This window comes from Marmota marmota, unplaced genomic scaffold, assembly GCF_001458135.2.
Source record: "Marmota marmota marmota unplaced genomic scaffold, marMar, whole genome shotgun sequence".
NCBI lineage: Eukaryota > Metazoa > Chordata > Mammalia > Rodentia > Sciuridae > Marmota > Marmota marmota.
The window spans coordinates 29,655,202-29,679,867 of NW_026000016.1; positions in this window are offsets into that span (position 1 = coordinate 29,655,202).

The window sequence follows — 24,666 nt, forward strand, 5'->3', positions numbered from 1 at the left end:
CCCCTACCACCACCCCCCTCCCGCCCAAATCATCCAAAGATAAAGTCACAGAAAAATAACCCTCAAATCTCCTCGGGAGCAAAACGTTGAGCTTGCAGACACTGGAATGGCAAATTCTAAACACCAGCTCCCTAATCTTAAAATCACTAATTTACCACTTCTTCAGACTCTTCCACTAGCAAAACTGGAGTGAGGGCAGGATCAAATGGGAGCTTTTGCATTTCCTTGTGATAAGTATTTCTAAACCTGTAATATGTTGTCATTGTTTGCCTTTTTCTACCCTCTACTATAATGACTCACATTGATTCCAGCTTAAAAGATCAGCACCCGGGGATCATCTATTTTTTCAGAATTTCTTTTAATGTTGAGAGGCTTCCAAATTGGTTAACCTTACCACACTCCCTTGCACTGTTGTCCTATTCGCACATAATATTCCGGTGCCAGATTGTCAGCTAATTATGTCACGAGCAATCAGCTAGCAAAGCACAGTCATTCTCGCCTGGAGAATGAACCTTGTTTCAGAGCTACTCCAAGGAAAAAATAGGCCCTTTCATTAAAGAAATCTGGAGTGAGGGTTTTATTTAACTCTGCATTCCATTTCAGCACTGCTGCTGCCTTGATGTAGGCACATTGATTGCTGGTTATTTCTTAGGCAGCTGCATGGGGGAACACCCTGGGGCTCCCTGGAGCCCCCGGCTCATTACAGACTAAGTGGTTAGATGCACAACTATTTGGTAAACCTCTATTCTGTTGACTTGAGAAATAAAAACCAGTAAGTTATCTACCTCCAAAAGGTCATTTTTTGGGGGGGGGGGTAAATTTCTTTGAACAGTTATAGTTTTCTTCTATAAAGACCAAGTGTGGACTAAAAATACAGCCAGTTTTCAGAGATCTGTTTTTAATGAAGATGGGATTATTATAGACACATGTATCAAAAAACTACCTTGATATCACTGACAGTAGAAAGGTGGATTTGTGACAGCGGAGGTGTTGAGCTGTCAGAATAGGTTTTCAATAGTAGGCGAAATAAGGTCTAAATACCTAACAGAGACCCACACAGTGTTGGCGCCCAATAAAGACTACCTCCCCCTCGTATGCAGGTGAAAAATTAGTTCTCAGATTTTGGAGTATACACGTCTATTAGGACGTGGTAGAAAGAGCTAGTCAAGCCTCATATACCTGTAATCCCAGTGGTCCCAGAGGCTGAGGCAGGAGGATCCCAAGTTCAAAACCAGCCTTAGCAACTTAACAAGATCCTAAGTAATTCAGTGAGACCCTGTCTCTAATTAAAATGTAAAATGGGCTAGGGATGTGGCTCAGTGGTATCCCCTTCCCTTTCTCAAAAAAAAAAAAAAAAAAAAGGAACAAGAGCTAGCCAAGTGATAAAGCCAAAAGGCAATGAAGAACCTGCTTGGATAAAGTATTTACTAAGAAAAAAATGAATTGCACTGGTACTCTTCATTTCTCTATTAAGACTTTAATGGTATTCATCATCTACTTAATATAAAAATCATAATTTGATGATGACTCTATCTTAAAATGGTACTGGGGAGGGAGAACGGACACACAGGAAGAGACTGGGTCAAACATTACAATACACAATAAAGTAATATATTTTATAGCATGAATAATGAATGCAACAGGAATTTGGAAAATAGATTTGCTAATGGCTTCTTCTGAAGCTCTTGGGCTGTTTCTCAGAGTTGGGAAGCTGGGAAGCTGGGAAGAGCATCGGGATTCTTGGTGATTTGCAGACCAGAGAATAATCTCTTGGAATGCTAATTAGCCTGATACTTTGATCCAATAATGAAGGGTTAGAACTTCAAACTCTGGTAATAAGGATTAGAATAAAAATGGAAATTTTAAGCATCATGATTACTAGTATTCCCGAGACTGAAGATATTTTTCCTGTCCTTCCAATGGGTACTACTTCCTATAGGAACATTATTTACTATCTTCATGGATTTCTTCAATTGTGTTGACTTAGAAAAATTTTCAAGATGAGCAAAAGCATTAGTGAGATATTCATTGAAAATACACATGCAGAGAGAAAAAAAATTTTGTTTGGAATGTATGCTATGTATTTCCATTAAGACGTGTTGTATTTTCAATAGTTAACAGCAAACACCTTTGTCCAAAGGATTTTCATTTTGTAAAAGATGATTCTAGGAAAATAAAATCTTAGCTTGAGAAATGACTAAAAAGGCATTTCCACAGTGTTTCACAAACTGAATCTAATTCACCTCTATAGCATCTTTGTAAGACCATGCTCTTGGAAGCACAAACAGAAGAAGAAGCCAAAGAAATAATTCACTAATCCTATTGTTATATTGACAGCAATCAAAACCTAGTTTCAAGGTCTTAAATGGGATATGTTAAAATAAGTCTTAGGAGAGTCAGAGGAACATGAAAGAATGTCCAAATTAGGCAAAGAGCAAAGACATAAGAAGTTTTAGTTTCCCAGTTTATGAGGTGATTTGTGATTAATATTGTATTATATAAGAAGTTTTAAGAGATTAAGGAAAATGTGATCAAATGTTTCCAATTTCCACCAGAGTGGGAAAAGAGACAGTAAGTTTAAAATGCATGAAGGAGGTTGAGGTTAGAAATCTCAGAGATAATCGGACAGGGCAGATTATACTGAAATTTATAACTAGAAAAAGTCTGGAACTATTTTCTTTGGAAATCACTAAAAATACAAGAGAAATCATATATTTTGGCCCAGAATGGTGCTAATGCCATTCTATCTAGAGTTAAAGAAAGAGATGCCTAAAAATCTCTTATCTTGGCTATAAAAACAGGATCTTTAGGAAATCAGTTAAAAATCCAGCAAAAGTATATCAATGGGAAAGAATAGTTTGATTTTTTTTGTTGATAGAATACTGAGGAAAGTATACTTTTCTATGTATATACTTATGGTAAATTTTTTCTCTAAGATTCCCCCAAATTAAATATTCAACCTATTCATAAGACTCATATATGGACCCTCTTGTACTTGCTGAATCTGTGATTGGCAACCTTAGGAAATTATTGATTTTCATTGGGTTGTTGAGGTTTGATGTTTGGAGGAGGAGTAAGGACTTCTAAGAACTTGGTGTGATTATTCCTATTTTAGTATTAACTTGGGAACTTTGTAGACATTATAGATTTTTGTCCTTTCATTTCTTCTCTTTTTGTAACAGGAGAGAAACAAAGATTATATAAAGCAGTAGTTCATAATCACATCCAATTTGAGGCTGGGAATCTTTAAATAAAAAATTATCAAACTTATACAACCTGTATATGACTGCAATTATATTTTAGTGCCTGTTTGAGAAATATAAAAAGGACAATGTATGATTGCAGATGCACAATACCTATGTTTTAAAATGAATTTTCAAAGTTTTGTTAATTACTGCATTTACAAACACATGGAAAAAAGGTCTTTTGTCTTCATGACATGGCTGTCTTGGTATGTACAAACTGACTTCTGTCCTCAGGTTCCTTCAAGGACAGCTTGCCCTTGGGTTAGGAACCTCTGCTAAAGAAAACAACATCTTCCATCCTAGAATCCAGCAGCAGCATAAGTGGAAAAGAAAATCTGTTTTTAGAGTGAACTCAAATTTGAAAGAAATGACAACAGTAATCAGAGATGACTTGAAGCATAGAGGAAAGTAATACGCTATTTACAATGCAAATTTCACAGTTATTTAACTCCAACTCATTTTAACCTTTTGGGATTTTTTTTTTTTAAATTTAGCCACTATAGTTAGAGATTAAGGAAATCCTTCTCTGGAATCACATAATTTTATGTTTTGTCAATGTGTTTTTTTTTTTTTAAATAGCATATTGTCCACATTCTAGTTCTACATTTAGAAGTTCTTCCTTTAGCCCCTGTCAAGCAGGCCTATTAGGAAGTGAGTAAATATAATAAACACGCAACTGCACTAAGTATGCATCACCTCATTTGTATGTCTGTGTGGGTCCAGTGCAGTCAGTGTGGGCAAACAGCTGTCTGCTGTTTGTGTAGGCATGGAAATAAGGCCTTAGGAAAATGTGCCTCCATTGGAAATAGAAAACCTGGGGTTGGAAGGGAGTTTCAGACGCCATCCGGGAGATACTAAGGCACACTAAATTTAAATGGTCCCAGAAAGAGGCCTTGGTGTATTTGTTAAGATCATAAGACAAAGATATGCTTCTAAAGAGACTGAGGGGGCAGGGTAGGGGGTATGTATGTGTGTATATATATATATATATATATATATATATATATATATATATATATATATATATATATATATCAGTCTGATAGAACTTTAGAAAAATTATTTCATTCTGGAATACTCACTATTTTTAAAACTGGAGTTAAATTCATTTGTAGTACAATAAAATATCTGGCTCAATTAAGTGCTGCTTTGCTTCCAATGGTAATAAATATTTGCACAGTACAAGCTGTGGAGTATAGTACAATGTTGGACCCGGATACAGAGAAGTGTAAGCAGGGTGGGGATGGAGTGGATGGGGCCCTCTATATAATTTCTTTTAGGTTCCCTCAGCTTACACCAGCTTTTAAAAAATAGATGCAGTCCTCTAGAATGTCAAGAGCTCGGTCAACTTTTTCTATTTCCATAGTTTGTGATAAAGTGAAATTTAGCCAATAAACTATTTTTCCCCCTTCATGTAAATAAATAACAACCTGCAGATTTTTATTTTGTTTTTATAAAAAAAAAACATTTAAGCTCTTATACTGGGGGTGGGGGGTGGACCTAACAATGGATCAGAATCTGTGGGTGATGGGGGAAGAAATCTCCACTTCTATGAGTAGTTTCTTAACATAGCTCTAGCACAGAAGCCTCTCTTGTGACTACATTCTGTAAAATGCATATGTAAATACACATATAATGATTACCTATTAATAGGAATGTCTGTAGTCCTGTGCATTCATTCATTGGAAATGCTTTTTCAGTGACTATCCCATTTAATAGCATCTCCATAGAGCTGAGCTTTTTCTGAAAGCCTTCACACTCTGTTCTGAGGGGGACCCCTTGGCGGGTGCTAGCTACTGTGATGCGTGCAGTAGCTGAAGTGGGGTATGTTGCCAAATTCCTATTTGTCCTTCACATGAAGTCCATATTGACTGCTTCAAAAACTCTTTGTATGAGCTATTATTTTCAAATTGTTTCCCAACTTATACTGCAATTGAAAATTGGACAGCTTTTCAATTGCTCTCGCATTCCAATTGATTACCAATACACTTTTTCAGAATTAAGAATCTCGGTCTATTCTCATCCCTGGCATCATGTTGACTCTGTGTGGCTTTCATTTAAATATTACAGCACAGTGTGTGCCTGACTCCGTGTTAAGATAACGAACGAGGCAATCAATTAGATTTATTATCTCTTCTCTTGACTCTGTGGTATGTATCACTGTGGGAAAAAAAAAAAAAAAGCAAGCCCTAGACATAATGTTGCCTTCGCTTCAAGGTCTCCTAGGATTAGCGTCCAAACTTAGTTTCTGCTGTATCAGACGGGTCTCAAGGTTTGCAATGTGTACTTTAGGTCGAGGCAATTGTAACAATCAAATAACTAATATGTTTTCTGAATAAATGCATTCTAACACTGTTAGGTTATCAGATCAAATCAATAAATATTTATTGAGTGATTACTATGTATAAGGCACTCTGCTAGGCCCTGGAGGACAGGAAGGGAAGTGCATATTGAACCACATCTTAAAATTCTCAGGAATATCTCTGGAAATACTCAAAAGTGTCATCAACAAGATGAGGGAAGGAAATGTTTAATTTGTATAAGGCATTTTTGAGTGCTTTAAAAATCATTCTGTAAGGCTCTCAGTGGCTTCTTGATCATCAGTAGCAGTCACCATTTTTCAGTGGGACAATTGAAGCAGAGAGAGAGGTTAAACTCTTTTCTTGAGGTCACAGAGCAATAGAGCTACAGAGCTGTATCTCCTACTTTAAATAGCCATGTCTTGATTCTGTGTTTAAGCAGTCCTGGAACGCTGTTGCCATATCCTTGCTTTTTGCTTTGGCTTGGCTGTGCTTTATTAACTGGTGCTTATGACATCATCAATTGACATAGAACTGCAGGAATTTGAATTAGCATCATACAACTCTCCCTCTACCAGCACAGAGTTCTGCCTATGTATATGAGTCTAAGTCTCTTGCTTTTACACAACTGAAGGAAAACAGTAAATTTCTCTTTTTAATGAGTGTTGCTCCAACATTTTCTTCTGAAATTTTAAAACATACAGAAAGTTGAATTTGACAGTGAATACCCTTATACCCACTACCTCAATATTGTCATTCATATTTACTATCCTGGCTTTGTCACATATCTATCCATTTTTCATCCATCAACTCATCTTAATTTTTGAGGCATTTTAAAGTAAATTGTGGGGATGAGGTTGTAGCTCAGTGGTAGAGTGTTTGCCTAGCATGTGTGAGACCCTGGATTCGATCTTCAGCACCATATAAAGATCAATAATAAGATAAAGGCACTGTACCCATCTACAACTACGAATTTAAAAAAAAAATAAAGTAAAACACAAATATAACCTTTTGGGACATATTTTCACCCTAGATCAAAGAGGCTTATAGAAGTAGTATCATAGTTTGAGAGGGAATAATTATAAGTTGTTCAAAAAATTTATTAAAGATTCTCTTAAGTATCGACTACTCTTAACTTGGTGTGGGGCTGCATTCATTTGTTTATCTGATTCTGGCAAAACAACTACATACAGTGAAAAGGCATGTAGCAATAATTTCATTTGACAGATTAGAAAACTGAGACTTGGAGACTACACATGGAACCCAAGGTCACACTAGAGATGACATATTCAAAAGATACTTCTTCCAGCCCAGTGTTTTTTTTTTTTTTCTCTAGACCAAACCAACCACCATCTTTTGTCAAGATTTCCGGATAAGTTTAGTAGCTCATTCTAAAAGCATAAATGCCAGTTGAACACCCTTATCTGAAATGCTCAGGTCAGAAGTGTTTTGGATTTTGAATTTCTTTTGGATTTTGGAATGTTTGCATATCTTGGGGATGAAACCCAAATCTAAATATGAAATTCACTTATGTTTTATACATACCTTATGGATATAGGCTGAAGATAATTTTATACAATATTTTAGTGAGCCTGTACTAAACACAACACAATATTTTTAGTGCACATTTAGTGTGCTTTGCAGTCACATGAAGTCAGGTGTGGAATTTTACACTGGTTGGGTCATGTCAGAATGTAAAAAAACATTGTATTTTAGATTTGGTATATTTTGGATCAAGGATATTCAACTAGTATTTAAATAGCTGGACATATGCCATGGTCACTGCATTAATGTATCTATGACCCAGTTCCGTTCAGTTTTATGGTTGTGTGTGTGTGTGTGTGTGTGTGTGTGTGTGTGGTGCTAGGGTCAAGCCTAGGGCCTCACACATGCTAGAGAAGTGCTGTACCACTGTGTCACATCCCCAGCTCATGATTTTTGTTAAACACCTTTGCAAACCTTGAAGAGCTTTAGGGCTGAGGAAGCATGACCTCCACTTCTTTGATACTTCTCTGTTTGAGCTGTCTGTGGTCAGGAGCTTCTAGATGTCCAATGACATTCCTTTTTTTGGAAATTTAAAATGAGAAGGAGCTCGTTTGTGATCCTCTACATTAATCCTCACTTTGTCAGTCCTGTTTTTTAAAGTTTTGATTTTATGTGATAAAAATGATACTGTATCTCATTAAAAATGTAAACAAAGCAAAAATAGTCAATGTATAGACTTTGGAATCCTACCCTCTGAAGAACACTTTCCATTTTGCATTCCAATTTGTCTTCACCCAGTCTGATGTTAAGCTGCCTTGCAACCTGATCTCTTCACTTAATGGTAAATTTATTTTGTGCTTTGTAAAGGCTTCATCTTCTCCCATTCAATGTCTATATCACAGTCTACTTAATCGCTGATGATGCATATTTAGCTTATTTCTGTTTTTTTCCCATTATTACAATGTAAAGCAGACATTCTTGTCCTTTTATTTTGACTCCCATTTGCCATTTTTTTCTTTTTATTTTCTTTGTTTTTAGAGGACAGATCCTTAAAAATATAGAGTAGAGAGAGTGAGAAAGAAGGAATCGAGTGACTGAGAGAATAAAGGCACATTCACTGAGATGGAGAGCAGCAAGTTCTGGCAATTTTGCTAGCCAATATGTTTCAGAGAGGTTAATTTTGAGACATCTGCAAGATGTAAGTGAAAATACTTAGAAAACAGGGGAGAAGGTAGGAGCAGAGAGATTGATGTGGGATGGTATCAAAAGGCCTGAGATGGTGAGATTATCTAGGGGAGAAGGTGAGTATAGAATAGGGTCAACATCCTTAGGTGCTTCAACTTTCAGAGGTGAGCCAAAGTGAAGCCTGCAAAGGATCCTCGGAAAAAGAGGACAAAGTGTGAGCTGGGAATCCAGGGTGTTGTGATGCCTAAGAAGACTTTAGAACAAAGTACTTCAAAAGAGAGGAAATGGTCCAAGTGTCAAAAGTTGTGGACGTATGGGTTAAGATGAAGAGGAAATAATTTACTGAATTAGGTGTGCAACTTAAAAAAAAAATCTACAAATGTCAACTACACATAAGAGATACATGATCTTACTACAATTCAAATAAATGCAAAATGTAAGTTTAATTTTGATTATCATGTTGCCAGAGAATATAAAAAGGAATATCTTAAGAAGAATGATGGGAAATAAGCATATTCATACAATTAATGCTTTAATTTTTTTAAAAGGGCAATTTGACAATATCTAGAAAAATATTCCCCATGTATGACTATCAGTCCAGAAAATGGGAGTCCAACTTCACCTATTATTCTCCATCTGGCTACTAAAAATACCTATTAATTAATCTCTCAGCTTCCACTCTTTTTTTTAATATTTGTTTTTTAGCTTTAGGTGGACACAATATCTTTATTTTACATTTCTCTGGTGCTGAGGATTGAACCCAATGCCTCGTGCATGCTACTCATATTTCAAACAAACTGGTCTTCTAAAAATTGAGTATCAGATCCTATCATTCAGCTATGTATAACTGTCCAATGACTTTCTTTTGTGGTTAGCATAAAATCTTTTCTACCACCTAACATTCTGATACTTCTCAAGGCTTAACTTCCTACCCTTTCCCTTTGCTATATGACCCTCTTTTTCTACCTTTTAGCTCCTCGACTTCTCTTGTCTCTTCCCAGAATTTTCTTTGAACTCTTTAATGGCTGGCTCCTTGTTATTTCAGTCTCAGTTTATTTATTTTCCATGTACTTACTATGCATTTCCTCCCTCTAGAATGTTATACTTCTTGTTCAGCACAGGGAGAAGCCACTTGCTTAACAAATGTTTGTAGATTGAAAGAATAAATGTTTATTGTTTTTGTTTCTATTAGACGAGTCACTTTTTCCTTGTTGATTTATAGGAATTCTTTATACCAATGAGCAAAGATGTATCTCTTTGTCACAGAGTTAAAAATAGTTTTTCTGATTGTGATTTGTTTTTTAACTTTATTTCTGGTATTCTCTTTCCATACAGAAGCTTTAAATTTCCACATGGTCAATCTCTTGGTTATTTATTTCTTAGTTCCTTTCACCGAGGACATGAGGAAAGATTTCCTTAACTAAATATTGTAAATGAGAAAAAAATTCTTATATTTTATTTTAGTATTTATACAGTTAAAGTGTTTATAATTCGTTGAAAATATATTTTGTATGGTATGAGATAGGAAACTAGATTTACTTTTCATAATGTTTAACTAATTGACCGAATCTTCTGAAAAATCCATTTTCTACCCACTTATTTATGATGACACATTTCTTATGTAGGAAATTCCCATAGATACTCTGAGGCTCTATCTTTTAATTAATCTGTTCCCATATAATATCAGATACTTTTATTTACTATGACTAAAAACATATTTTAATGTCTGGTTGGCTGAATACCTCATTATTTATGTTAATATATTTTTAGTTTTAGATGGACACAATATCTTTATTTATTTTTATGTGGTGCTGAGAATCGAATCCAGTGCCTCACACATGCGAGGCAGGTGCTCTACCACCCAGCTCTCATTATTTTTAAATATATAAAAGTTTCTAGAATAGTCCCTGTACATATTTTTTTAAGATAAACTTTTTCAAAAGTCAATTTGTCAAATTCTAAATACAATTTATTGAGATGTTTTGGGACCCGTAGTAATCTTTTATGGTACTGTGAAGTGAAATGACATCTGTAGAATATTGAGCCTTTAATCTTGAAATGGGCGCTATCTCTGCATTTATTCCTGTCGACTTTAATATTGTTCAATAAAACTTTATGATTTCCATCTCATTCAGATTAAAACTGTGTGCTCCACCATTACCAGCTACACCCAATGATCTTCGGGATCACCATCTCCTACTACCTTTCCTTCAACTGCTCCATTTCAGCCATATTGGCCATCTCAATAGTCCAGAATCATGCCCTTCTCATCTTAAGGGCCTCTGTGCTTGTACCCTTTGCCTGGAACATTTCCTTACTCCTCACTGATCATAGGACTCTACTTAAGTGTCAACTTCTTAAAGTTCTTGGCCACCCTCCATATATTAGCATGTCCTCTCTTGCTTTCCCCCATCTTTTCAGTCCCCCCAATCTTGTTTAAATTTTCTCATTAGTTCAGTCCCTACCTCACTTACTATATATTAGTTTGTCTTTTATCCCTAGGTTGGCTCTGAGCTCCAGGCAAGCAGTGTCCAGTTCACTGCAAATTATCAGAGCCCACATTGGTACTTGGCACTGAAGATATATTTATGAAAAGTCAAATGAATGATTTTCTTAATATAGTTACATAAGTCTTGCTCATTTGTTTTAAATTTCCAACATTTTAATTATAACTGGTTTATTTGTGATATAAAGGAAGATTTAGTTTTTATAAATGTTTCTGACCCAAATTCTTTTTTATTCATTTTTTTTTTTATTTTTTGTGGTATCGGGGATTGAACCCAGAGGCACTTAACCACAGAGACACATCCCCAACCCTTTTTCATATTTTATTCAGAGACAGGGTTTCACTAAGTTGCTTAGGACCTCACTAAGTGGCTGAGGATGGCTTTGAACTTGGGATCTTCCTGCCTCAGCCCCCTGAGCCACTGGATTACAGGTGTGTGCCACTGCTCCCAGCTCCAAATTCTAATTATTTTAATAGATTTTCAGTTGATTCTCTTGGAGTCCCATGATGACATTAATTTATTTTATATTTGTATATCTTTTTTAGGCCTTATCACATTGGCTAGGACTGTCAGAAAAATGTAGGATATTAATGAGATAGTGCCTTATCAGTCTACTTAAGCTGACTTAGATTTTGGTAGTAGAGACCCCTGCTTTTCAGTGGCTTTCATCATCACAGACCTATTTCTCATTCACAGTTCATGAGCATTGTCAGCCTTAATTCTGCTCTCTTTTGCCTTCTTTCTAGACTTAAGCTGTGACTGTCACCTCTAACAGGAATACTGCAATCTCATAGGAGATGAGAGGCTTGGTGGGGGGGGGGACAATAAGATGGTCTTTAAAGCTTTGGTTTAGGAATATTATTATGACTTCTGCTTAAAATAAAATGCCCAAACAAATCACATGGCAAGTACTACTGTCATCAAGATGCAAATGTATAATTCTCCCACAGGAAGGGACACTACAAGCCATGTAGCTAGACTGCCATTGAAGGGTTAGCCATCTATAACATGTGATATCTTTAACATAGCTAATATATTTTGTTTCTCACTATACTAAGAATGCATCTAGTATATTTCTATTATATAAAAAGATGCTCTCTATGACATGTATTTGATCATATTATTTCTGCTGGATTTATTCTCAAGTTACAAGTAATTTTTATTATTTCCAGCAAAAGAAATCTTTGAGTAAGGTTAGCAGACACCATATTCATGTTGATGATGAGGTTTGTGAGAAATGTGGAATTGGAAGAAACATCTCCGAAGAACTTTTTTTTTAAGGAAACTGGCCTGAATAAAAAAAGTAACCAGACTCATCAAGTGAGGGTTTTTTACCTAGGTGGATGAAGACCTGAGAATGTTTAAGTGCTCATGAGAAGGTTTTAACAAGATGAAATGGCGAAGACACGAAAGTGAGAAGAGAATTTTCCTAGAGAGAGCTGAGAAAGTGGTAGGGATGGGGTTAGGAGCTGAGGCAGACAGAGGAATTCCCTCCCCTATCTGTCTTTTCAAAATATTACCTTTTTTGACTACTCATCAATTTTGTGATTTTTTTTCTATTTCGAAAACTGTTCTCCTGGCTTAAATATAAATATCAATTATATCTTTCTTTATATAAAGTTCTGTCTTGTCCTCTTCTGCTTCTCTTCAAATCCTACTCGTTTTCCAAGGAGATGTTTATTAATCTTTTGTCTTTATTAATTCCTTTTCCATATAATTTTAATATATTTTCTTGTGTTTTTTGTGGGTAAATGAAAGTTATTTAACTTACCTTCAATATTTAATAATAAAACTATTTAAGACTAAAACTTGGCCACATGGATATGAAGTATTCCCATTTTCCTTGATCTTTACGTAAACTACAACTTCCTCCTATAAAAATTCTCCTTATTATTATACAGAAAATAGATAGTGACAGTATAAAATAATGGAGGCAGAATAACTAAATGAGGTCATTTCTGTGGTACAGCCAGATGGGTGCCATTCACGGAGATGGACAATCAGAAGAACAATTTTGGTAATCACCTTCTAGAATTTTTATTTACTCTTATAAAGCATACTCTGGAACAATTTTCTAATTGCTTATATAATACTAATTTTTCTTTCTTTCTTGCTATGCTAACAGAATCCTGACTTTAGTATCCAATGCTCCCAGGAAACATATTTTTAGAACCCCTTGTTGATAGAAATGACTATGTCCATCAGCTGACCAGTAAGATGTAAATGAAATTCTGCTGGGAATTTCTAGAGATTTTTTGGTTTCCTAGTGTAAGAGGATAAATTTTTATGTTTTCTTGTCGCCATAAAAATGAATCAAATGTCTGGAGATGTAGCAGCCATATTGGGACCAGGAGAGAGAAAGCATAAAGATGAACATGTCTATCTTTTATTTATTTATTTATTTATTTATTTATTTATTTATTTATTTATTTTTCAGTTGTAGATGGACTTGATACCTTTATTTTGTTTATTTATTTTTATGTGGTGCTGAGGATTGAACCCAGTGCCTCAAACACGCAAGGCAAATGCTCTATCACTGAGTCGCAACCCCAGCCCAAACATCTCTATCTTAAGAATGTCAGAGTAAAAGAATAGTCTACCAACTAGCTGAACCTAAAGAGTAAATACTTTCTAACAGCCATCATGTGAAATAATTGAATTCCTGTTTTTGTAACCTATGATTCCAATTTATGCTGCCTGCAACCAAACATTTTAAACAATTTTGTTACTTTCCAATGAGTTCCCTCTGCTCTGGAAGATCTGGAGAAATACCTGATGCATTTTTGTAATGGCAATTCATGTTAATAATGAAAATGCTCAAAATGAATGAAGCATTTTTATATGTCCAATATATCTGTTTTGTCAACTAAGTCCTGAGATTCTTCTTTATTCATCATCTCATGCACACATCTGGATAAAAGTTTCCCTACTGGTTCTTTCACTTTCTAGACCAATATGAATTCCACCACCACTCAAGACTTCCTAGTGCTATTTTTATTTGATTGCTTTGTACCTAGAATACCAAAGATCACTCAGTACATGAAAAATAGACAAATTCTCTAGTTTGCCGTGTTCCATGCTCTCCAAAATCTTCCTACTCTTCTTTTACAGTCTGGATTTTCAATCAAATGCTTCTTTCTAATTGACCCGTTCTACATATAGAGCATGATATATATATATATATATATATATATATATATCACACACATATATATATATATACACACACACACATATAATCTCAAATATGTCCTTCTTCATATTAAATTCTGTCTTGTCCTCTTCTGCTTCTTTTCAAATCTTATTCATTTTCTAAAGTTTGGCTCAAATCCTACCTCCCCTGTTAAAGCCTTGTCGCACACAATGACCGAACCTTCTGTCTTCTTCCTCTCAAATCCTATCCATCTTCCACTATATCCACTCATATATAATGGGCCCCAACTACCTTCATCTTTGCTCAGGCTATTCTTGCAGAGTGAAATGCCCTCTTTTTCCCCTACTGGGAATATTACATATCATTGGAGACACAGCTCAAAGTCTTCTTTATTTTAAGTCCTTCTTCCTTCCTAGGTTATGACCAACCAGCTCTTTCCATACAGTTTGTCCATGATGCTATTTGTTTTGCTTTTTATTATCTAACTGCTGCATGTTTACAAGATTTCCCCTACAACGACCTACGACTATCAAGACTCAATAGAGCAGGTACTGTAGCCTCAGTTCATAATTCATCAAATCATAGCTCTCTCTGTGAGAACAAATTTCTGATCATCTCATCCAAACCTCCAGTTAATCAAAGAAATAATAAGCCTGTAGACAGGTAGTGACTTACACAAAGTCACAGCATTCAGCTCAGGGCCCAATTCTGTGTCAGTGCTCAGAATAAAAAGATGAATGAGGGACAGTTCCATCCACAAGGAGCTAAGAATTTAATCAAGACATCTGAGAAGTTTAATTAATAAATCACAGATCTGTTTTTTAAAAGTATTGTAAAAATTGTGTTGTACTGTATGTTTTCTAACACTTTTGTAATACAATAAAAGATTAGTCCTATCTAGGGAGACAACTTTAGAAAATTTTTAAATGTTAGCAAGTAAATTAGTTTCCTACTAATTTAAGATCTCAAAGAGATGACCCATAAAAATGAGTCACCAACAAAGATCATCTAAATCAAATTATAGGCACATTCTTTTTAATTTTGAAAACTTCTCCACTGTTACATAAATGAAATGGTACAAAATTAAACAGAATAGGTATATACATCATATCTTCATTTTAAGTTAGTGTGAATTATATTTACTGATTGCTTAGTTGTTTTAAGAATAATAAGAAAATAATTCTCATTAATGCTTTGATTCTCATGTTTCAATCCATCTACTCTTGATTTTGCAAAAGAGACATAATGGGAAATATAAATAATTTTCCTAGTATCCCCTCGTTTTTCATTTGTCTAGTTTTCAATTTTTTTTAGAATGGGCTGGTGAATTATAATTGCAGTCAGAATTATGATTAGGGGACATTTCTTTCCAAAGTCAGAATTAGATAATTGGCCATATGTATTTAAATCAAATTTCTACTTAAATGGCTTTATGTTTCTGCATTGCCTAGAGACTTACTCTATTTATTTATGTAACAGAGCATACTGTGTATACCCTATATATATTATTGTTAATAAAGCAAGTTATTCTGATTTCATTCCATAATAACTACCATAACTTTATACATCTCAGTTTACATTAAGTAAAAATTATGACCATACAAGAAAAGAATTATTATTAGCCAAGATCAGGATTCCATGAGTTACTGATGATTATGACTTGAAAGCGTGTAAAGAATAGAATTTGATAGAGCTAAAAATGATCTTATACTTTCTTAATTTGGTCGCATTAAATACCATTTGTGTGTATGTGAGCCTAAATCTGCAACTACCCATATGTCATCTTCTGTAGTAAACAGGGCCCTAAATTAAAGGGTTGACAAGGGAAATAGCTTTGTATAATTTGCAAACCAAGACTGAGCTTTACTTTGAGCTGTTAATGAATAAACTTCAAAAAGATACTGGAGATATAAAGGGGAGGCTGGGTTTTTTAATTATGTTATTCATTTTCTGGTTATCTTGAATATTTTGTTCATCAAAATTGAAATAAAACTAATTTATCAAGAGTGAATGGTGATGGTGACTTTGGGCAAGAAAACTCTGGACCAGGTTGAGACTAATTCTGACACTTTTTGTAAAAGGACTTGGGAATCTACTCAAAGTAAATTCTAAAAATATATGTATGAGAAAACCTACCAAGTTCAATTCCACAGTTGCATGGGTAGATGTGACAGTGTGTTAGATGACAAATCTGAGTAATCAAACTCTGAGTAAAGTGAGGGTGATTGAGTGAAATCAGAGGAGTAATGGAACTTGGATTTCATTCATCCTCCTCAAATAAGAAAAATGTCATAGTTTCATTCTCTCAGTTGGCCCATGTGTTATCTGTTTGGGCTGCTAAGACAAAGTACCATAGATAGGGTGTGTTAAGCAGCAAATACTGATCTCTCTCTCAAGTCACACAGTTCTGGTGGCTGGAAGTACATGGTCAGGGTGCCACTTGGGTGGGCACCTATGACAACCCACTCCCTGGTGTACAGATATCCATCTTCCTGCTGCATCCTTAGATAATGGGAGAGAGAGAGCTGGGGTTTTTTCATTCCCTTATAAATTTCTTAATACCATCTCCACTTCCTAATGCCATCACCGTGGAGGCTTACAATTCCAATATGTAAGTTCTGAATGGCCACAAACATTCAGTCCATAACAGCCATCAACTGATACATAGCATCACTGATTAAAGATCTTCAACTGGATACCGTCTCACACATTCAGCTGATTGATGTGAACAGACAAGAGGAACTGAATGTCCTGCCATCTTGTAAACCCAGACTTACACCAACCTAGCCTTAGGTAAAGATCAAATTCAAACTTCTTTCCTTGCATTTTTAAAAAACCTTACCTCACAAGATATCTGCAATAATTTCCTTTTGCACCACCAATGAATGCTCTTGATTTTGGTTAAGATCCTCCTACAGTGCCAATTGCCTGGACTCCTTTATCTTACAACAAAGCAAACCTTTTTCCTCCTTCCTGGGTATAGATCTAACCTGGTAAATGAATATATAGTGCCAATTGGTAGTTGAGTAAATCTCTGATAACCGAGTTATATTTTCCTGGTTTTTTGTTTGTTTGTTTGTTTGACTCTCAGTGATCTCTCCAGCAATCTGTTTTGCCTAGAGGCTGACAGTATCTCAGGGGACCTGGCTTAGTAAGATTGATTGGAACCTCCAACTTAGCCATTTCCTTACAGAATGGCTACTTTCCTACCTCCAACCCCCCTTTCTTTTTTTTACCTCTCTTTCTTTCCTTTTTCCCCCCTAATGATATTACATTTGTCCTGCAGATGATGGAGAGCACACTGCAGAGGAGGAACGGCTGGGCTCCGATCGCTCCTTTCTTGGCAAGCTCCCTCACTTCACACCAGCCCTCCTCGGCACCATTAATATTATATATAGATACCCTTGTCACAGATTTACGTTCGGCAGCGATCCGAAATCAGGACGGGAGGGTGAAGCGCGTGTGAGGAAGAGGTGGGGGAAATGGGGCTGATTTATTGTGGGGAATGTTAGAGAATAAAAAGGAGGTGATCAAATTTATATTAATGTCCTGACCTATATTCTTAAAACTGCTTTTTTTTTTGCTTATTTCTGTGCTTAAGCATTTTGCTGTCTGAAGCCCCCCCCCAAAAAAAAAGAGAAATAAAAAGGCAAGAAAAAAAAGAAAAAATTTAAACATAATGTTATCATGTTATTTATTTTTTATTTATTGGAAAACTGTTCATGTTATCATCGATATATAAGCTTCCGCAGAAAATATGGAGATGGGTTGTTTATACAGATTGAAATGAGGTTTATTCCTCTTTCGTGGATGCAGACAGGAGATGGAGTGGGGGTAGGGGGACATTTGTGTGCAGTAGTTTGAATGTTCTCAGATAAAATTTGTCTGTCCTAGTCGGATATAGTTTTTCCTAGGAAGATGTTACAGTTAACTAAAACTGTTTTATTATAGATGGATCCTATTTTGAAAGTCAAGAGGTAGATTTACTATTTAATACATAGACATAATATTTGTATGGTCTTTCAAATTTAAAACATATCTTCTGTAGATGAGTCCCCACTTTTGAAACAAAATTGGATGTAACTTATCTTGAGCTTAATTTTTACTCTAAATAAAGGCAGTTAGCCAGGTTCTACATTTCTCTGTGTTTTGTGTATAGATATTCATATCATTCATTCTTCAAGATATCTGTCAACCCTATAAATTTAAACTCCTATATCCAGTCCACTTCAGATGGCTCCTCATTAAGCCTGTTTGGGCAGTAATGGGAGGACATCTGAAATTGCAGTTTCCTTGTCTTGTGCAGCAGCATGGATTTCTGAATCCCTGAAGTTCTTATGTTATTCATGATTCATTGTTGAAACCAATTGCTGAGTGCGGAAAAAAAAAAAAAACTGAAAAATATTTTTTAAAACTTCAAATATTCCAAGAAGGTGCTCAACCACAGAGCCACACCCCTTCCTATGGGGCAATTTTTTTTAAAAAATCTTTTTCTATTTATCATCTTTCCAAAGAGATTCTATATGAATCAAAATCATTTGGTCACAAGGATGCATAGTAGACATAGTAAACAAACTGACAGTCTTCAGATGAGTGGGATGGATGAGCTCAATACTAAGAGTTCTGTCTAATTATAGATCACAATTATATTTACATTCAGAAAGATGATACTTCCCAGTTTAAGAAAACTTGGTTTGGTACTGTACCATCATTTTTATTTATTAGGATGAGCTCTACACAGACCTTATCTCCCTACTTATTTTAGATTTTTTTTTTTTTTTTTTTTTTTTGGTGAAACCTCAGCTAATCTCTTTACTTTGGTATATATTTCCTCTTGTGAGGTAAACAGAGCACAAAATTGTAGGCATTCATGACATATGTAATTGAAGGTAATATTTCTGTAAGTCCTGCCTGTTTTTGTATACCGGTATGGTTAATAAAAATTATGGGTTACCACTAATCTTCCCCAGACTGGCATCATAACTTCCAGTGCCCATTGCTATCTTTTTTTTTTTTTTGAGAGAGAGAGAGAGAGAGAGAGAAATTTTTAATATTTATTTTTCAGTTATCGGTGGACACAGCATCTTTATTCTATTTGTATGTGGTGTTGAGGATCGAACCCAGCACCCTGCGCATGCCAGGCAAGCGTACTAACACTTGAGTCACATCCCCATCCCACCCATTGCTATCTTAAGACTGTCTAGTAGGCTGAGCGTTTACTCCAAAGCTGGTGCTCCATTATAATCACTCTCTTCCTAAAAGCTACGTGCTAGACTTGTTTGTCCAGTTTGATTCTCTGCAGTAGACAGCTACCCTCTTATTTGAATAGATTCTCTAGTACCTTCTAAATTTCATGTTTTTTTTTTTAATTCTTCCTTTACAGAAAGCAATGATGTTCTTCAGGACTCTTGAGACAAGATTGGCTGGGTACCTCTAGGACTGATAGCACAGGAGCCACTGTCAGGGCATGCCTTGTACCTAAGGCAATTGATTACACTCCTCTTGGTTTCTGTGGATCTAAAAATGATGGGGTGCTTTCAATTCTGCTCTTAGATCCAGGCAAGAGGGGCCTTTGGAACTGGGTTTGAATAATAGAGGACATTCATACTACAATACTCTAACATGAGACCGATTTTATTTTTCCAAAGAAAAATATTTGAAGGATCTGTAACTAACAGAGCAATCAAGTATCAGAAGCAAGGTACCTTCTAGAGGAACCAGACAGAGGTGTCCAGGCAGAGAGCAGAGCTGAGAGCATGGACATGCATGAGGATGAAGATTCAGCCCCAGTCCTGTCTCATCAGAGGAGGAGAGACCAATTTTGCTTAAACTTCTCTGTTCTGGTATCCAGGGTGGGTGTCTAGACAGACCAGCTTCCCCACTTGTGTATCCTTCTCCATTTTGTGCTCAGGTGTTACATTTTGAAAGACCTTTAGAACTACCCAGGGATCTTTTGTGGGATAAGTATGGGTAAGGGGAATCTTTGCAACCGACTCCCTAAGAAGCTTGACGTGTTGGTCTCCATTCTGGATTTGGGCTGGTCCATGCGTAGGTGTCTTCAGACAGGCTTTGCCTTAGCTTATCTGTTCTCACTCAGGCCAGAAGCCAGGAGGACAGCCTCACAAATGCATCCCAGAGAGTGGGTTAAGGACCTGACTGGGGGGGAGCACCAGGCTGGGAACATGAGCCTAAACTCAGGCAGAGCTTGAGATATAACTTTTAAATATATGATATTTGTCATTATGGTCTTCCATTTGTACTGTTGTTCTGGGTTTCACCCCTTTTATAAGTGGTCCTGTCTGCTTTCTCTGTCTAGGCCAGATTCTGATCTTTCTGTGACTTTGGTGTTGACTTCCCACTCAGACTCTGATGGTGTTGTTGATTTCACTCTGTATTTGCATCCCTTCCCTTTTTCTCATAGTTGACATTCATATTTCTGACCCAAGCTTTCTTGCTTAATGATTTAAAGTTGCTTATTCACTTTCTTTGCCCTGGCCTCATAATCATATCTAATGCACCCCGTCAGAAAGGTTTAGCTGGAGAGGCCTATTTATGGGAAGATAGGCCTTTACTATCTTCACATAAATACTCTTGGAATGAGTGGGATGCACATATTAGATAAGGAATGAGCAATTTGAAAATAAACCACTATGGAGAGAGGAAAAAAAAAAGGCATCACTAGATGGATAGTTTCTTCAACTTCAGCTACATACTTTTGTTGTAATGGCTGGAAACACTAATAGTGATTCATGAATCACTATTCAGGTCCCAGAGTAGAACTTGGCTCCTGCCACCCTGACACTTACTTGGAAGTTGAGTGCTAAATGGCAATGTAATATTAGGGGCACTATTCAATTTAGATTAAGTGTCCTCGTTTGGTGGCAGTTCAATGGGAGTTCCCTGGGTGACTATAAAAGGCAAGCAGCTAATGATGTTGGCATCTCAGCCAACATTTTTGCTGTGGGAACAAAAGTTGCACATACATACAAACTGTTCACATGACAGTAATCCATTTACTCCACAAAAATCATTGCAAATTAAGTCAATAGGTTTTCAGACAAAATGAGTTAAGAGTCAGTGGGGGAAACACCATTATTTTTTTTACTCTTTCTCACATTGTTTTCAACATGATCAAATTTATGGTCTCCTTCGTAACAACTATAGATTTTAACAGACGTTTGAACAAGCTTAAAAAGTTGTAAAAGCCACAAAGATGGAGGCTCTGAGTTGCAGGGTGAGCTGGCTCTGAAATGGAACTTCGATGTACACTCCAAGCTCACAGGAAATGCAGTTTGCCAAGGAAAAATGGACCACTGTCTCATGCTGTTGACCACCAAAAGGCAAAGGCCTTTTTTTCTTGGTACCAGGGGTTAAACCCAGGGGTCTTAACCACTGAACCACATCTTCCATAGCCCTTTTTTTATATTTTATTTAGAGACAGGATCTAGTTGAGTTGCTTAAGGCCTCCCTGAGTTGCTGAGGCTGGCTTTGGATTCTCATGTCTCAGCTGCCCAAGCCACTAGGATTATACACATGTGCCACCACACCCAGTGGCAAAGATCTTTTCTAAAGAAAACCTAGACACTAAAGAGAGCAAGCACTAGATATGTTTTTATTTTTTTGTCTTTTTTATAACTACTTATCTATTTTAGGTAATTTATTGCAATGCCCAATTAGCTGAAAATACCAATAATACTTTATAGTAAATAGGTCATTCTACATGTGTATCTCTTACCTTCAAAACAGCAAACGGAAGGAAAATTCAACTTTTAATTAACAGGACATGAATTCAGTTGTGCTTGGAACATCAAGTGATTATTGTTAATGCAATTAAAGATAAATGAATTTCCTTCATAATTTTTATAAATGTCTTTTAATTTTGTTCATAATTTTTATAAATGTCTTTTAATGTTTTAAATGTTAATTTTGTTATGAAGTTAGTGTATTCAGATTAGGGAATTAAACTGAATTAATTTCAATGCCCAGGATTCTTAATTGCCAATCATGGTAGAAGTCTCCTCTTGCCCACTTCATAATTAGCCTTAATTATAGGTCCTAATATGTTTATTTAGTTATTCAAAGCTTCTTGTGCTTTAAGTATAAAAAGTGCAAGGAATATTTAAATTTGTAGGAAAAAAACCAACAACTGTGGTCACAAAAGTAACTCTTTGAATTAAGTAGGACATTACCTATCTACCTAGAGAAATAGGGACATATTTTAAAAGAGTCCCTCAGACTAACTATATTGTCAGTAAAGATAGATAAATGTTTCAATTGCAATATTATAATGTACCTAGAGAAATAGGAAGATATTTTAAAAGAGTCCCTCAGACTAACTGTATTGTTGGTTAAGATAGATAAATATTTCAATTGCAATATTATTATGTGGTAAATGAAAGAAAAGAAGGAAATAACTCATCAACCTGCTTAACTTCAGTAGCCCTGACTATTAACCTACTGAGCTGTTGTGAAATTATACAACAACTCTTTCATGAGCTCTTTTTTGGCATTCCAGCAGCACATGGACAGGGTCAGGAAAAGAAAGAGGAATACTGAGAGATGTGAAATATGCTAAGATAGACAAATTGATAGAACTAAATTTCATAAGAGAGGAGAAGAATCTACATCATTTGGAGAACACAAATGGATTATCTCAACAACAAAGAAGGGTATTTTATCTTCTAAAAGATGAATGGTAGGAGATGCAGACCTATTTGTTATGGAAGGAAGGAAACTGGAAAAGTCTAAAATGACCTTGTTCTCCTTACTTGAAAATTTCAGTAGACTTAAGTTCATAGAAGCTAACAGGGAGACTAGTGGGGGTGGTTGGGGGTGGGAGAGGGCACAAGGTAGTTAAGGGTGAGTTGAAGATTTGATAAGTTATTTTGAGGATCCAACCAAAGCAGCCTTTACCTATACACTGTGAAGCTCCCTGAATCTATGGTTAGTAGTGGGACGTCAGTACTACAGTCATAAAGTTGAAGTAATCTTGGAGTAATATAAATTGCTAGGAATAGAAGAATTCAAATTGTGTCTAATAACCAAAGTAGGGAAGAAAATAAAGATAGGAAGGATTTGTAGAACCTGAAAACAGGGAACGTTAAAAGACTGGGAAAGAAATGAGTTCAATGGAAACACAAGTGACCTAGTAGAACAATCTAGTTTTTGTAAAACAGGTGCATTTCAGAATTTGTAATCATGAAGATAGGAAGTCCACATGAGATTGTTATAATTGCATTAGTGAAAATCTTAGGATTTATATCCCCCTTCATTGAAAAACATGCCTAGGGGTGATGGTACCCAGGATGTGTTAGATCTTATGCACTTCTTTTAGTTTTGGTTTATATCTCATCATAAATGTATGTTGCCATAGAATAAATATAGCTACACTTACCTTCATAATTTATACCACTGAATCATTCAACATCATGCTAATTATTTTCTTGTATCCTAGGATAATATGTTTGTTGGGATGTTTGTTTTCTTCTTGCATACCAGGATAATGTGATGGGATGTTGATGTTTTTATACCAGAATCATATATATATATATATATATATATATATATATATATATATATATANTATATATATATATATATATATATATATATATATATATATTATGGTGTGTGAAAAGGGCCACTCTACCCACACACTAAGTGCACTCCCTCCCATCTAAGTCAAATCTTGGTGATTATTCTACTGTTTGGGCTCCTTGAGAACAGAATCTCTTTTTCATTCACTGTTGTGTACTTGATATTCTTTAGAATTTTGTACACCTAGGAAATGCTTGATAAATATTTGATGAATCAACCCATGAGTGAATGAATCAACTAAGTAGATCAAGGATGGAAAAGAAAAAAAAATGTAATTCAAGTTTGAAGAAAGTGAGTGAATGAATATGAAGTTCAGTGAATGACACAGGACTGGGAAAGGGTCTAATTAAGTGACATTAACTCAAATGAAGGAGTGCTTTTAGATTATGCCTGTGGAAGTAGCAACAGTAAATGAGAAGAATTCAGGCCTTTCTCTGTAGTACAGAGGAGGGGGCATGAACAGTAACTAGAAAAGGTGGTGAGGGAAGAGGTGTCATCAGGGAATGTCATAAACAGTGTAGAAGTCCTTCAAGGAGAAATGATTCACAGTAACACTGTGCACCTATTAAAACAATGTGACATTTTCCTTGGTACTTGGCAAAGCATATATTTTAAAGTTTGCTTGAGTGTGGCTTTGATCTTTCATGAAGTCTGAAGGAAGATTAATGCTTATTTGCTAAATATTTCTTATAGAATTAATTTTTCAATCTTGTTCTTTATATTGCCACAGTCTGCATAACATGATTTAAAATTCTAGTCTCATGTGGCTAGTTCCAAAGTACAGTTTTGATTAATCAGAGAATTGGTTTAATCATTTGTTGCAAGGAATAATAAATTATTGCAGCTGAGGACTCTCTGTCTGTGGCTGTCTCTTGAGCTAGGTCTATTTGGGCCTGCTTCTAAATATTTTACATACTGTGCCATGTTATCATGTTCAAATAGGATTGAATTATGTATAAGCCCTGGAATGAAAAATAAAACAATGGTATGGAGATTAGAAGCAAGAAAACATATGAATTGTATTAGGTTGTTATTGTTTTTACCTAATGAACTAAGATGCAAGAAGACTGGTTCATGAGTGGGTAGATGTGCAACTAAGAAAGGGGGTTGTAGCAAGTTCACATCTTTGGGCTATGACCCTTCACTTTCTGAGTTTTTACTTATGAACATCTATCATGCAAGACAGAAGTCAA